The following is a 15,970-nucleotide window of genomic DNA, read 5'->3' as shown; positions in this document are numbered from 1 at the left end:
TTAAGCAACTCTCACTTTCCAGTTCTGCATCAACAAGTCAACTAAAATAAACAAATGCATGTGACCTCTACGAAACCGGATAAGCCTGTGTTGTCGTCTCGATAGAAAGCGGACAACAAAGTCCCTGTCTTTGTGAGGGATTCGTTTCAAATAGTAAAGACAGCTGATTTATTTCTACATCTACATCCACATGACTACTCTGCAATTCACATTTAAGTGCTTGGCAGAGGGTTCATCGAACCACAATCATACTAACTCTCTACCATTCTACTCCCGAACAGCGCGCGGGAAAAACGAACACCTAAACCTTTCTGTTCGAGCTCTGATTTCTCTTATTTTATTTTGATGATCATTTCTACCTATGTAGGTTGGGCTCAACAAAATATTTTCGCATTCGGAAGAGAAAGTTGGTGACTGAAATTTCGTAAATAGATCTCGCCGCGACGAAAAACGTCTTTGCTGTAATGACTTCCATCCCAATTCGCGTATCATATCTGCCACACTCTCTCCTCTATTACGTGATAATACAAAACGAGCTGCCCTTTTTTGCACCCTTTCGATGTCCTCCATCAATCCCACCTGGTAAGGATCCCGCACCCCGCAGCAAAATTCTAGCAGACGACAAACGAGTGTAGTGTTAGCTGTCTCTTTAGTGGACTTGTTGCATCTTCTAAGTATCCTGCCAATGAAACGCAACCTTTGGCTCGCCTTCCCCACAATATTATCTATGTGGTCCTTCCAACTGAAGTTGTTCGTAATTTTAACACCCAGGTACTTACTTGAATTGACAGCCTTGAGAATTGTACTATTTATCGAGTAATCGAATTCCAACGGATTTCTTTTGGAACTCATGTGGATCACCTCACACTTTTCGTTATTTAGCGTCAACTGCCACCTGCCACACTATACAGCAATCTTTTCTAAATCGCTTTGCAACTGATACTGGTCTTCGGATGACCTTACTAGACGGTAAATCACAGCATCATGTGCGAACAACCTAAGAGAACTGCTCTTATATAGGAGGTGCCATATTCAGGCAAGAACTATTCAGAATAGGGATGAATGGCAGTTACTGACCGAGCCGTACCTCTTCCAGACGTAGTTTGTACCTTAATCTCTGAAATAGGGGACAAATAGCGTTCGCAGGAGTAGCAGTCGTGCTGTAAAATCAGTTATTTACATTAATGCAGACATTTAAGTAAATTCTTTCCTTACATTTTTCTTTACGAGTCATACACAGAAAGTTTCAAATTATTTAAAAAAAAACACACGTTAATCTCAATACTTATTTCATTTTCCTGTGAGATAGATAAATGACATCAACTAAAGAAATGGCTTCTTGAGAGAAATATATAAAATTATAGAAAAAGAACGTTGAAAATGAGCTAAATGCCTGACATCGCTTTGTTCCTTACAAAATTCCTTACAGTGGTTGTATTCCGTACTATCAGTTTAAATATCGTGCCTAAGTAATGAGATGACTGTATTACCGTAGACTGATTCGCTCGTGAAACGGGGGTACTTAAAACGATACATTTCCAAAAGTAAACTCTCTTCTTTTAGCTAGTGCAATATTATTCGTGGCCACATTGTATGAAGTGTTCTGTACAACAGAAGCTGATTATCCAGGCTACTTTATTTCCCTAGAAAATACTGTGCTATTTTCTGGAAACAAAGTAGATGTGCAAATGCACGGATGACATTTCTAACAGGTACTCATTCTGAAAATGTAGCTCATCCGTTTTGACGTTGAGCGATTGCTGCTGTACACTGGACTTGTGGTAAGTGCAGATAATTTAGACTAAGGCAATTGTTTTTTTTTTGTAATTTTCCATTTAGTAATCGTAAGGGTGTGGGTAACACCTCTTTAATTAAGACATTACGCTTCACAGTTTATTGCTACGCCCGCCGCACTCGAGTAAAGGAAGAAACACGACACGACAAACAAATAATGGCAAAGTACACAGCGAAGTTGAGCAGTTGCGAGCTGCGGTAGAATATTATGGAGAGAATGTCGCAACTGTGACAGTACGCTAATTGCAAGCATGGATTTACAAGTACAAGCAAAAACTGCGGCGCGCAAAAACAGGATGAATGGCAGGCGCGACGTACGCCAGTTTAGGGCATTTCAGGACGCCGGATCGGTGAAGCCAGCGGCAAAAACACACGCCGCGAATTTCAGACGCTACCGTGTTCATTTCTTACCTGAAATACCAAACGACAAAATCAAGGCTCTCCTAGCGTCAGATAATGCAACGTCGAATCAGTCTGTTCAATAATGTAGCGTATATTCTACAAAACGTTTTCGTAAGATCTAGGTTTTGGGGATCGTAGCCAATTTCCTAGAAAGACAATAGTACAGCCAAAGACGCTAATGCAGCACTATTCAGTGAACTGAAGCAACGATCAAGTGAGAAAAGCAGTTTTCGAAGGTAATATAAATATCAGTATTGCGATAGTACAAGAAACAATGGTATAATAGTAATGAAGCTGACATTAATACTGCAAGGCAAAATAGCATTGGTCTGTGTCATGATATTTAAACGGAATCTAGTAGGTATCGGCTAATATAACCGTCTGTCTTGTGTAGAAATAGTCCAGACGAGTTATTCAGACGTTCTTCTTTTTCCATAATATTCAGTTCGGTAAATTTCCGTCTATTGGCAACGATGAAATGAAAAGATTTTCACTTTGAGTTAAGTCAAAAAATTTTATCAATTAAGTCGGAATCGAGAAGAGGTTACGGGAGAATCTACTGCCATACATAAAACGTAGGAGATGTAAGTGCAGGAGCTCAGTCTACATAATTGACTTGTAAATAACGTTAATTTTCAGTTAAACAAAAATCGCCGCCATGAAAGACTATGTGTCCCAATACAAAATATTTACAGTTAAGCAAACAATTGCATCTTTTATTTTCTTTCTTGCCAGCTAAGATACCTAAGCAACAGGGTGAAGCACGTTTTGTTGAAAATATTAATTCAGTTGCTGAATGCATGTAATAGTTACTTTTTCTACCAGGTAAACACCATTCTGTCAGTTGATTTAACACTTGCAGAAAACCGAACATAGAACTTTCAGGACAAAGATATTTCGTGAGACCTACGATCCAGGTTATGAGTCAATTTCATAGAATAATAATATTGCTAACCAAGATGATGTAACAGCACTCTGGCATGAGCAGACGGAAAGATGCAGCGATAAAACTAGAGTTCAAACCTAATACTGATACTATATATGTTGCTATTGCAGCAATACAAGGAACTTACTAACTAAATTTTCATTAATTCTTGAGTGGAAAATGAAATTAGTTTGTGTAGTTATATTTTACCTGAATGCAGATGATATCAGCAGGCAAATTGGGTTTGGTTACCTACAGTAAACTCAGAAAAGTCATTCAGGTGTTCTTTGACTTCCCGGACTCCTAGTCGTGTACGCTTATACTCTGTTAGTAAAAGTAATACATATATATCTACATATATACTCCGCTTGCCACCAAGCGGTGTGTGGCGGAGGGCACAATTCGCGCCAAATTCATATTCCCCCCTCCCCCTCTGTTCCATTAACGGATCGCTCGAGGGAAAAACGACTGCCTGAACGCCTCAATACGAGCTCTTACCTCCCCTACCTTTGAATGGTGATCATTGCGCGATTAGAAAGTTGGTGGTAATAATATTTGCTCTACATCCTCGGTGAAGATCGGATTTCGGAATTTTGGGAGCAGCCCCTTCCGCTTACCGCGCCGTCTTTATGCAAGTGTGTCCCACTTCTAACTTTCTGTGAAATTTGTGACGGTCTCGTGATGGCTAAATATACCAGTCACGAATCTTGACACTCTTCTTTGGACCTTCTCACTTTCTTGAATCAGACCCAAATGGTAAAGATCCCACACAGACGAACAAAACTCCAAGACTGGACGAACTAACGCATTGTAAGCTATTTCCTTTGTTGAAGGACTGCATCGCTTCAGGATTCTACCAATAAACCGCAATCTAGATTTCGCCTTACCCGTTACTCGGATAACCTGGTCATTCCATTTGAGATAAATTCGAATAGTCACACCCGGATACTTGACGGACGTTACAGCTTCCAAAGACTGGGCATTTATTTTGTATGCGTTGATTAATGGGGATTTTCGCCTTGTTATACGCAGTAGGTTACACTTACTAATATTGAGAGATAACTGCCAGTTATTACACCACGCATTTATTTTCTGCAAATCTTGATTGATTCGTTCACAACCTTCGTGTGATACTACTTTCCTGTAGAGTACAGCATCATCGGCAAACAGTCTAACTCCGCTGTCAATGCCATCAACCAGATCGTTTATGTAAATCGTAAAAAGCAAAGGAAATATTACGCTGTCCTGGGGCACACCTGAAGTTACGCTTGTTTCTGTTGAAGTAAGCCCGTTCAGGACGACATACTGATCCCTGCCTGTTAGAAAACTTTCTATCCAACTGCATGTCATCGGATAGACCGTAAGCGCCAGTGAGGAACTGAGCCGAACATCTTTCGAAAGTCGAGAAATATAGTATCACCGTTGGAGCCGGTATCTAGAGCCTTTTGTATATCATGCACAAAGAGGGCCAGCTGTGTCTCGCATGAGCGCTGTTTCCTAAAACCGTGCTGGTTTCTGCAGATTAGCTTCTCAGAGTCTAGAAACAAAATATGTTCCATGATTTGACAATAAATCGATGTCAGTGAAATTGGCCGGTAATTATGTGCATCCGATTTTCTACCGTTTTTATAGATTGCTATGACCTGGGCCTTCTTCCAGTCCCGTAGAACTTTCCGCTGTTCCAATGATCTCTGATAGATGATGGATAAGAATGGTGCTATATTTGCAGCATAGTCAAAATAAAATCTTACGGGGATACCGTCTGGGCCAGATGCATTCCTGGCGTCTAAGGATCTTAACTGTTTTACAATCCCAGATACACTAAACACTATGTCAGCACTTTCGTTTGTTCGATAACTGAAAGGGGGAATGGTGTTGCAGTCCTCTACCGTAAACGAATTTTTGAAGGCTAGGTTTAGAATTTTGGCCTTCTGTTTGTCATCATCAGTTACATTACCCATACTTTCAGCAATAGAAGGTATTGAATTATTTGTAGCGTTCATAGATTTTACGTAATACCAAAATTTTTTGGGTTTATTTTTAGAAACTGCAGGTAAAATATTGCTTTCAAATTTGTTAAAAGAATCTCTCATTGTCTTTCTGACAGCTGCTTTCATTTCGCATAATTTCTGTTTGTCAGTGGGGCAGTGACTACGTTTAAAACGACTGTGCAAAATTGTCTCTTCTCTCAGCAACTTGCTAATGTGTTTGTTGTACCAAGGTGGACCCTTTCCCTCCCCTATACTTTTGCTAGGCACATACTTCTCTAGCACATGGTGGACAGTACCTTTAAATTCCGACCAAAGATGCTGAATATCTTTGCGCCCCGCGGTGAATGCTTGGAGCTGACTATGAAGATATTCATTAATGACACTTTTATATGCTTTCCCAAACAAGAAAACTCTACGCTGTTTCTTTGGATTTTTTGCAACTTGCACTGACATAGAAGCCACAACGACATTATGGTCGCTAATTTCTTCTTTTAGATTAACTTCCTCCAAAAGATCAGATCTGTTTGTCGCCAAGATATCTAATATGTTCCCATCTCGAGTTGGTTTTTTTACCAGTTGCTCAAGGTTGTATGTTGGGAGCGCTCTTAGAATAACTTCACACGAATCTTTGCTTCTGCCCCCTGTGATAAACGTGTACTTTTCCTAGTCAATGGATGCTAGATTAAAGCCTCCACCTATAACTAATGGATAATTTGGATATTTACTTCCTATGTACTTAAGACTTTTCCTGAAACATTCTCCGACGCTTGTTGCGGATGCTGGTGGTAGACTAGCTTTAAATAATATGCGTCGTACAACACAGACTAGACAGGAAATTCACTCTGCTCTGGACTAAAGAAATACTGTACAATAAATTCTCAAAGTAATAAAAAAATACCATAAAGATTCTCGTGAACGTATTTGATAGTTCTGTAGAACGGAGGCTGTGGACACGTCTGCAGAACTGTAATTACAGCAACTGTTGAACAAATCGTCCATATTACCATTAAGATGATTAGCAGCAATCCATAACCGCAACAACTTCGCGTCTCATCACAGTGTATTACTCTGTGTATATCGAGCACTAACTCTGCCTCGCGTCAATAAACAAGTTCTCTCAAGAAGTACTTCATATTCTTCAGTCAATTGAATTTTAAGACATTCGTCTCTGACTGAGCGCAACAATGTTAACTCCGTCCAGCGCCTTCGTAGAAGCTGGACAAAAGCCGTTATTGACATGTCAGAATTCTTTTTGTGAAAACTGTGCTTTCAAAAAATTTATATCTGCAATCACGCTTTAGGTAACAGTTTTCAAGCGCTTTCTACACTGTTAGAACCTGGACATTTGGAGTATAAGTCCCCTCTTAGATTTCAAAGCTCACAGGGATCTAAGCAACCAAATTAACGACAAACTATATACCAGTGAAATGCTTGCACTCTTTTAAGACGGATTTCACCGTACCGTGAGCGACATCTCAACAACAAAGGACTTTTTAGACAACACAGGACATATCTACAGCCCTCAGCGTCACCATAACTAGAGGCTAAACTGTCAAACTTCATTCACAACCAAACGGATGGCTCCTACTACATCTTAATATCATCTGTTGCAAAAATTAAAACTACCTGCAGAAGTGTCAGAACTACTCGCCGAGACTGTAGCTACCACACAAGCTATTAAATACAAAGGAAATATTGAAATAAACAAGCCTTGAATTACATATGACTCCGAGAGTTTTACTGACGATGTGAATCACGTGATGTGACGTCTAGTTGTTATTAAGTGGATATAATAACCGAACATCTTCAAGCAAGAGGAGCAGGACAGTGCCCAAACTTCGTACTGCTAAAAAGAAATACAAGTACTACACACAATGATATGGTGGAACAATTTGCAACAGAAGCAGCTTAAACTGCCAGCTTAGTGTCACTGAAAACCTCCTGTATTGATATTGGAGAGGATATTGGTAGTCGTGCAATTCATCTACGCCAACATTAGTATAACACTTATAAAATCACGAGACTATATTTGTGCACCTGTATCAAGGCCTTTACTTCCAAAGGAAGGTGGCATTCCAACTATACAATGCTCAGAAACATTATAACGTCCGCTGTCCGCATATGGTTTCACTACAGCTAGTCCTCAAACAATTTCAACGAAAGAAGAGTGTCAGAGGCCTTAGTATGCCAATGTAATGAGACATCTCTCTCTCTCTGTCCATCTCCTCTTACCCCCTCTCTGTATCATCTTCTTCCCTCTGTCTGTCCACCTCCTTCTCTTCATTTTTCTATCCACCTCCATCTCCTCTCTTCCTCTGTCCATCTCCTCCTCACCTTATCTCTGTCCATCTCCTCCTCAACTCTCTCTCTGTCCAGCTCTTCATCGCCCTCTGTCTGTCTATCTCTTCATCTCCTTTCTTTCTATCCATCTCCTTCTTCCCCTTTCCCCCCCTCCTCTGCCCAACACAAAACACAACATTATCACCACCGACCCAATAGGAGATTGGTAGTTCCTACCTGCACAGTATATCTTTGCAAAAACTAAGTTCCAAATTTGGTTCAAAACGATCCAGGGGTGTAAGAAGGAGGCTACTATCCGTTGCTTCAGCCACGTCACGTATACACTGATTCACATTAATGTGACATTCTGTCAGAAACCTGAATAACAACCTTTTGTACTGCGAGCTACTGCGAGACGAGCAGGAAGAGAGTCAGTGAACTTCTGGAAGGTGTCAACACGGATGTTGAACCATGCCGACGTCTCTTCCATGGCCAGGTGCGCTAGGTCTCTCGGCTGAGGATCAGTGGCGCGAACAGCCTGATCGAGGTGGTTGCACAGATTTTAGATTTGGCCTAAATCCGGGGAGTTTGGTGGCCAGAAGAGTACGGTCAACTCATCCTGGTGCTCTACGAACCACGCACGTATTCTGCGAGCTGTGTGACGCGTAGTATTTTCCTGCTGGTAGATGGCATCGTGCCGAGGAAAAAAAGCTGCATATAGGGTTGGACATGGTCCCCAACGATAGATGCATGCTTGTGTTGGTCCATTGTGCCTTCCAGAATGACGATATCACCTAGGGAATGTCTCCGGTCTGGACCCTTCTGACAATTTCTGCACAGTGTTTACTTTCAGACGTTTCACGCCGTATACTCCAACGGCCGAGCGTAAAACCTGATTCGTGCGAAAATGCAGCATGTTGCCACTCACTGGACGTCCAATTGCGGTATAGCGTGCAAAGGTCAAGATTCGTCGCCGACGAATAGCAGTCAGCCCAGACTATGAACCAGGCGTCTGCTGCGGAGCCCCTTACGTAGCAATGGTCGTTGAGGAGACACTGTTGGTAGCCATTTGCTTTACCTGGGCGATGAGATGGTTCAAATGGTTCAAATGGCGCTGAGCACTATGGGACTTAACAAAAAATGGCTCAGAGCACTATGGGACTTCACTGCTGTGGTCATAAGTCCCCTAGAACTTAGAACTACTTAAACCTAAGTAACCAGACTTAAGCGCCTAGAACCGCTCGGCCACTTCGGCCGGCTAGGCGGTGTGTTCCTCAACAGTTGCACGTCTACTCGCCCGTACTCATCGCTGAAGCCGTTATCTACGGACTGTGGCGTAACACAGTTGTTGGGCACCGGTTTTGGATGGCGTCATTTTGTCATCCACGGTATACATTAAAAACGGCAGCACGAGAGCAATTTACAGGCTTAGCCATTTCGTAAATGCTTTTAACGTGTGCTCTAAGCCATTCATCATTCTCTTTTAGTTCTCAGATAAACCACTCCGTTTTCGCATTACGACAATGATTATACTGTTTTCCGCTTTCGCCCGAAACGCATTAGATACCCTCCACTGCCGGCCGTTGTGGCCGAGCGATTCTACGCGCTTCAGCCTGGAACCGCGCGACCGCTACGGTCGCAGGTTCGAATCCTGCTTTGGGCATGGATGTGTGTGATGTCCTTAGATTAGTTAGGTTTACGTAGTTCTAATTTCTAGGGGACTGATGACCACAGATGTTAAGTCCCATAGTGCTCAGAGCCATACCCTCCACTGCTACTTATGCCACCTGCCGAATGTGAGTAATTACTGCACGTTAACGTCGAATATTGGTGCAGTCACAGTAAGCTAACAGGACCGTATATTTCACGTGTACTCAACATATTTCACACATACTCGTCCACATTTTCACCCATATCACCAAAGTATTGCGCGCTGCAGTTTCATTTTCACGCATCATAGTGTTCATAATTGTTCTGAATTATGTGTCACACAATGACATAATTTTGCAGATACATTCAGTGCTATATGTGAATACCGTCTGCAAAATAGAGTTAGTAGGAAAGAAGTAATAAATTAAAACTCCTACCTGAGGCGGCAGTTTTACTGCATGAACAGCGAAAATGTAGTTAGCAATAAACTTCTTCCTTTCATCGTATTGTGGGGAGTGTTAGCGGGAAAAAAGTTTCGAAAAGGTGTGACATCATGTGTAACGTTTGTTGCAAGTCACTAAGTGCTCTCAATCTCAAATACTGGATGAATATAACCAGGGTACTGGCGTCGTGAGCTACGCTGCTTTTTGACCCCCACCCCTTTGAGAGTTACGTTGTTCTTATACCCACATATTCTCTTTCCAAAACGCAAGTAATACGTGTACAACGTTTGACTGAAATCGATACAGTGGTTTAGAAGGAGATGAGGAGCGTAATTAAAGGTTACAGGAGAAATTTCTCAAGCATTCTTTATAAAAGCAGACTTAAGAGAAGGTGACTGTCTATCACCATTACTGTTCAACTGTGCACTGGATTATGTAATGAGAGCAAGGATAACCCAAAGAACATCAGAGTTGGAAGTTCTAAAATTGATATAAGTTTGAAATGCTTGGGATTTGCTGATTATCTTGGTTTCCTAGCCAACAATGTTCACGAAATCAGGCAACAAGTTAAATCAGTGTAGCCTCTGTACATCATTTGAAAAACTGAGATAAAGCTAACTGACGCACCACTTGCAAATAAAATTACGATAGGAGAACAATAAATCGAAACAGTTGATGAATTCAGATATGTAGGTGAAATCGTAACCTATAGTCTAAATGAGAAACCATCCTAGTAAAATAGAATAAAAAACTGACAAAGCAAATTAAATTACTAAAAGCACATACAACAAAAAAGCCTATCGATAAATGCAAAATTTAAAAAAATATAGAATAGTTAAACAACCATAAATAACTTAAGCAGTTGAGACCATCTTCCAAACAATTAATACAGCAGAAATTCGCAAAATACTAATGGCAGAAGGAAGAAGAGTCAGGACATGCACAAATAAACAGTATCGAGCACATGGTCACTGGAAAACAGCTTCAAATGAAACGGTGTACAAAGAAATAGAACCAATAACGGGCATGATCAGGAAGAAACATATCTCATTCTTTGGATATCTGATGAGTACAGCAGAATTAGCAAGGGCATAGTAGAAGACCTGTAGAATAGTAAGAGCAACATTAAATGGATTAAAAAAATCAGAGAAGAGGTAAGAGAATTCCAAAATACAGCAGATGACGTGAGAAAAACAAAGTAGAGAAAATCAGAATACTTCAAGACACGCAAACCTGATTACAAACGAAGCTCAATAAAAGGGCTACAGAAAGAGAGATCTCAAACGAAGATAGAAAGACAATATCTGAAGGAACAATGAAGCATTGGCAGACTGAAGAGCAAAACACCCTTGACGTAGTAATAAATTGTAATAATCCTTTTATAGCTACTGTGATGCTTAACGGCTTTATTGAAATATTATAGAAATTTATTGTGTTATTGAATAACAACAACTTTTATAAACCTTTGTATAACTGACTAGAGTGATCCAATGAAGGCCGTAAATTAAAAAATAAATAAATAAACAAAGAGGAACAAGCACTGCCACACTCTCATCTCCTATTATGAATGATCGCTTGTAGCTACAACAAATAACAGTTGGTATATTCTGTGTGTCAGAACAAAAAGAGGAACAAGCAGTGTCTTCGACTTACCTCTCATTTTTGTGTGTGTATTGTCACAACAAGCTGCAAGCAGTGCACTCATTTCTGACAGTAGAAGGTAGGAGGCAGGAGCTGGGAGTTGGTCGAAAGGAGTGACGTATGGAGGGGTAGGGTGTTGTCATTGATTTGGAAAGATATAAAGCAACTGTAAGATACCTTTCCAAATAAGACTGAAGAAATGGGAAATTGATTTTAAATGGAATAATTAAGTGTTTGCACCGTTATTCACTGCCTATGAAGCCAACAACTTCTCCTCTCCATTCCTAAATCACCTAGGAGACACTTCCGTTCACTCCATTGAAGGTAAGTTAGTACACCTCGGCCCATACTGCCATCAATGTCCTGATTGCACCACACGGGCAACACCTTGGTCCAAAGCAAGTGATAGAACCTGTGTGACATAAAATTTCTTGTGTCGTGTATGTGGGTTTGTTGTGTAGAAGCATTCCAAAATAGGGAATCAGGGAATCCTGTTGTTCTAGGAGTTCCTTGTGGGGTGGGGAGAGGCTATGTACGTAAAAATAGTATTCCATTTGAGTCCATAGAGATATCACGACACTGCACTGAATGTCCTGAAGAGATGTGATGGAGAGCCTAGCAGAATATTGAAGTACTGTGCTGCACATATTAGCTATGTATTTAGCCATATTTGTAATTTTACTTTAGGAATGGTCAGTTTCCTGAACGTTTAAAGTACTCAGTAGTAAAGCTACTTTATGAAAAGGGAGAAAGGGATAATGTAGACAAGTTTAGACCTATTTCTTGACAACAGTGTTTGCTAAAGTTATTGAAAACTCAGTGTATGTAAGGATAATTGATCATTTTGTATCACATGATTTGCTATCAAATGTAAAGTTTGGCTCTAGAAGTCGTTTAACAACTGAAAATTTTGTATTCTATTTCCTCTATTTTCTCTGGGTTAAACAAAAGGTTTCGATCGTTAGGCATATTTTCTTTATTTAACTAAGGCATTTGATTGTGTTGGTCACAAAATATTGCTCCACAACTTGGGCCATTACAGAATACAAGGAGTAGCTCACAATTAGTTCACCTCTTCCTTTGGCAATAGACAGCAACATGTCATTATTCACAGTGTTGAGAATGGCTGTGATGTGGGGTCTGAGTGGGGTACAGTCAAGTGGGAGGCTGCCCCAGGGATCAGTGTTGGGGCCACTCCTGTTCCTTATATATATAAATGATATGTCATCTAGTATTACCGGTAACTCTAAAATATTTCTGTTTGCTGATGACACTAGCTTGGTAGTAAGAGATGTTGTGTGGAACATTGGCTAGGCTTCAAATAATGTGGTTCATGACCTTAGTTAATCGCTTGTAGAAAATAAACTAAATCACAGTATGACTCAATTTTTACAGTTTCTAACACACAGTTCAACAAAACCTGACATTTTAATTTCACAGAATGGACATGTGATTATTGAAACTAAACATTTGAAATTTATAGGTACTCAGATAGATAGTAAGCTGTCGTGGAAAGCCCACGTTCAGGATCTTGTTCAGAGACTTAATACTGCCATTTTTACTATTCGAACGGTATATGAAGTGAGTGATCGTTCGACACGAAAATTAATCTACTTTGTTCGTTTTCATTCGCTTATGTCGTATGGAATTATATTTTGGAGTACCTCTTCCCACTCTAAAGGGATATTTTTGGCTCAGAAACGGGAAGTTGGAGCAAAAAGTGGTATATATAATTTCCAAGAATAATCAGCTATCACTCAGTTAATACTCGGCAGAAATCAAACCTGCATTTGGATCGGACTTCCTTAACTCTTGCGCAGAAAGTTGTGCTGTATGCTGCTGCATCCATTTTCAATAAGTTACCTCTCGAATTCAAAAATCTTAGCAGTAATCCACGCTCTTTCAAATCGAAACTGAAGAGTTTTGCTCATAGGTCACTCCTTCTATTCTGTCGAGGAGTTCCTTGAAAAATTAAGCTGATTCTTGTTGTATTGTTGATTTCGTTTACTTAAACTTATGCATTGACTTTCTTTGGGTTCATAAATATTTTATTTTTATCTGTTATTTATTTTATGTTGCAATTTCATGTACTGACACGTTCCATGACCGTGGAGATTTGCTCCTCAGTTTGGTCCCACGAAACTTGAAGTGTAATTAAATAAATAAATAAAGTGACACAATAACGGAGGAGAACCAGGAGCACTATCAGAGTCAGTCCCTCAATATGGGTATAGCAAGATCAATGATGACCAGGTCCATGGTACTGCTCTAAAGAAACAGAAGCCAACCTGAGAGCCCAGCTGAAACCTGGTGATGTTGTCCATGCCAGGCAAGTTGCAGGGAGTTCAGCATAGAAACAAAATTCTTATAGAAGGAACAACAAGAGGAGTCAGCAGGAATACAGAATCATCCACACAGAGTTGAGGCACGTGACCGCAGAAATTGTTTTAAGACATTGTGTATAACACTGTATTACAAGTAACGTAACATGACTTCGTCTAGTAGTTCAGGTGTTAATGCAAAGTATGCTTTTATATTAGTAAATAAGTTTTTGAGTGTGGTTAATTCCAAACTTAGGGTGTTCACTGACAATGTGAACACGTCGTTTGAAGTAGCCCGAACAGATTTGGAATCATTGCTACTTGAATACACCAAATCTGAAATTTTGGGATAAGCTAAGGTGAAATTAACTGTCTGGGATAGAGCTAATAATTGTGATCAAGTGACAGTAGCGTCAGATGAAAATTATTCAGGTAAGTGCACCATAGACTATTGATGTTTCAGACCAGACAACACCAAGGAGAAGCAATATCATCATGGGAAATAGGACAGATGAATTACAATAATCGCTCAAAGACGCATACACCATAGTAACAGGAGAGGAGCAGCACAACTCCAAAATGTGTTAGTACTGGTACGCGTGCTGTGCTGGGCTTGCTTCATACAGGGTCTACCAAGGAACGTGATCCAGACAATTGTACAAAGCTGGAGTGAACAAATTAGCTTAGGTGTTGTAGTGGAAGTAGCAGTATGGAAGGAAAACCTGCTACTGTCCACAAAGAAAAGGACCAGTTCCAGAGAATTACTTATAAGGAAGTTGAAAATGTGAAGTACAACAAGATAAAGATGTTATACTTGTCGCCAAAGCGGTCATATGTTCAAAGATTTTAGGAAGCCAAACAGGAGGACTAAGGTTTGATGAATAGTGACACACATGAAGCAGAAAGAAGGGAAGAGCTTTTAGAAATTTTGTTATCAGTGTAACAAGAAAAGTCACACAGACGTGGTACGTGAAGTGGAATTAATACGTAATCTTATCATACACAATTCTACGTTCCATCACCATAGGTATTCCCACTGATAATAATAATGATAATGTATTTAAAAAAAACTATTTCTAATATGAATAAAAACTATACTTACTACCAAATCGTGGTGTACTTCAGTTTTTTTCTGTCACATTCCACAATGCACTCTATTGCTCCGCAGCCCATAGGTATGCCCTGCTGGTTCCTTGGGCAGTTGGAGGAAGTTGCAGTTGTATCTGCTTCTTCCATTGTTTGTTATCTCGCTGGTTTCAGGGAAGGATTACAATGTTCCAAGGGAGCATCGTTGTTTCCAGATGCAAGAGCAGCCACCTGTTGACCCACGTCGCGACTCTCTGTTTACCTGATTGGTGAGACGCAGGCCACGGCTGTGTTTCTCTCTGGTGCAGTTGCACAAGCCGTAAGTACGGTGTTGGCTTGACCTCAGCTGCCTTCACTGCGTTTCTTATTGATCGTCTGTTGCCACCTCTTCTAGCGCAGTAGGCGAAGATTTGTTGATAAGATTATGTTATACCCAAGCCTTTCTTGAATAGTGTCAGCAAAGTTGTCCAAGATCTGCCATTCTGTTTGGCACAGCAGTATCCCCGTAACATCGAGTATTCTGTTCCGATTCAATTGGTGCCTATCGGTATAAGCAACATCAGCATACAGTGGACATGCCAGATAGTATATTCTGGCATATTTCTCACCACAGGTACTCTCGGAGCTCTGTCTTCTACCAATTTGATGCCAGCAGGCGCCGTAGTGTCCATGACCAGCCAAGAAGTGTGTCAGGCTTCTTGAAAGATCAGGTGCTTCATTCCCAATGTCTGTTTCAGATTTAGCAGAAAATCATAGGTGCACATCGCTGACTGGGCATCATCCCTTGGTTTCTGACGTAGCTGGAGGATCTGATTTTGAAATTTCTGCTTGCTTGTGGTCCGTATTCCTATAAACTTCAGCGCTCCATGATATTATTGTTTATTCAGCCACTACATCGCCACTGTTTTCCTTATCTGGAGACCGAGAGGGCACATTCCAAGTATTATTTACAACACCTCAACTAACACAGTGCCAAAAGCTCCCGTCGGGTGAAGACGTATTACTCGATGCACCCTGTTAACAATCCATGCTAGTGTTACGAGCAAAAGACTGTAGGTCCAAGCACTAGCACAGTATCCCATGATTGCTATTAAGATAGCGCCATAATACGTTCTTATTATTTACGTTTGCAGCTTGTAATCGTAGCTGGAGAGAATAATAATTTTGTTCATCGTGTTCCTGACTCTCTTGCTCATTTCTTCAGCACCATAATGTCGTTCGTCCAAGAAGTCGCCTAAGTATCTGGTGATGGAATTTCTCTTTAGGAGGCTGAGGAGCTACACGTGTGGGAATGCCCTCATTGTAATCTTCTGGATAACTATGGGCTGTGTATGAGAGTAAAAAAGTTATGTCTTTTAAGTGTAGGTGAACAGGGCACCATATAAGGGACAGCAATGAAGGTGCGTGGTAGGTACAGAGAAAATGTAGAGTTCCTAT

Source organism: Schistocerca gregaria, chromosome X (assembly GCF_023897955.1).
Source record: "Schistocerca gregaria isolate iqSchGreg1 chromosome X, iqSchGreg1.2, whole genome shotgun sequence".
Lineage (NCBI taxonomy): Eukaryota > Metazoa > Arthropoda > Insecta > Orthoptera > Acrididae > Schistocerca > Schistocerca gregaria.
The sequence above is the reverse complement of the archived record's forward strand: the minus strand, read 5'-3'. Positions refer to the sequence as shown.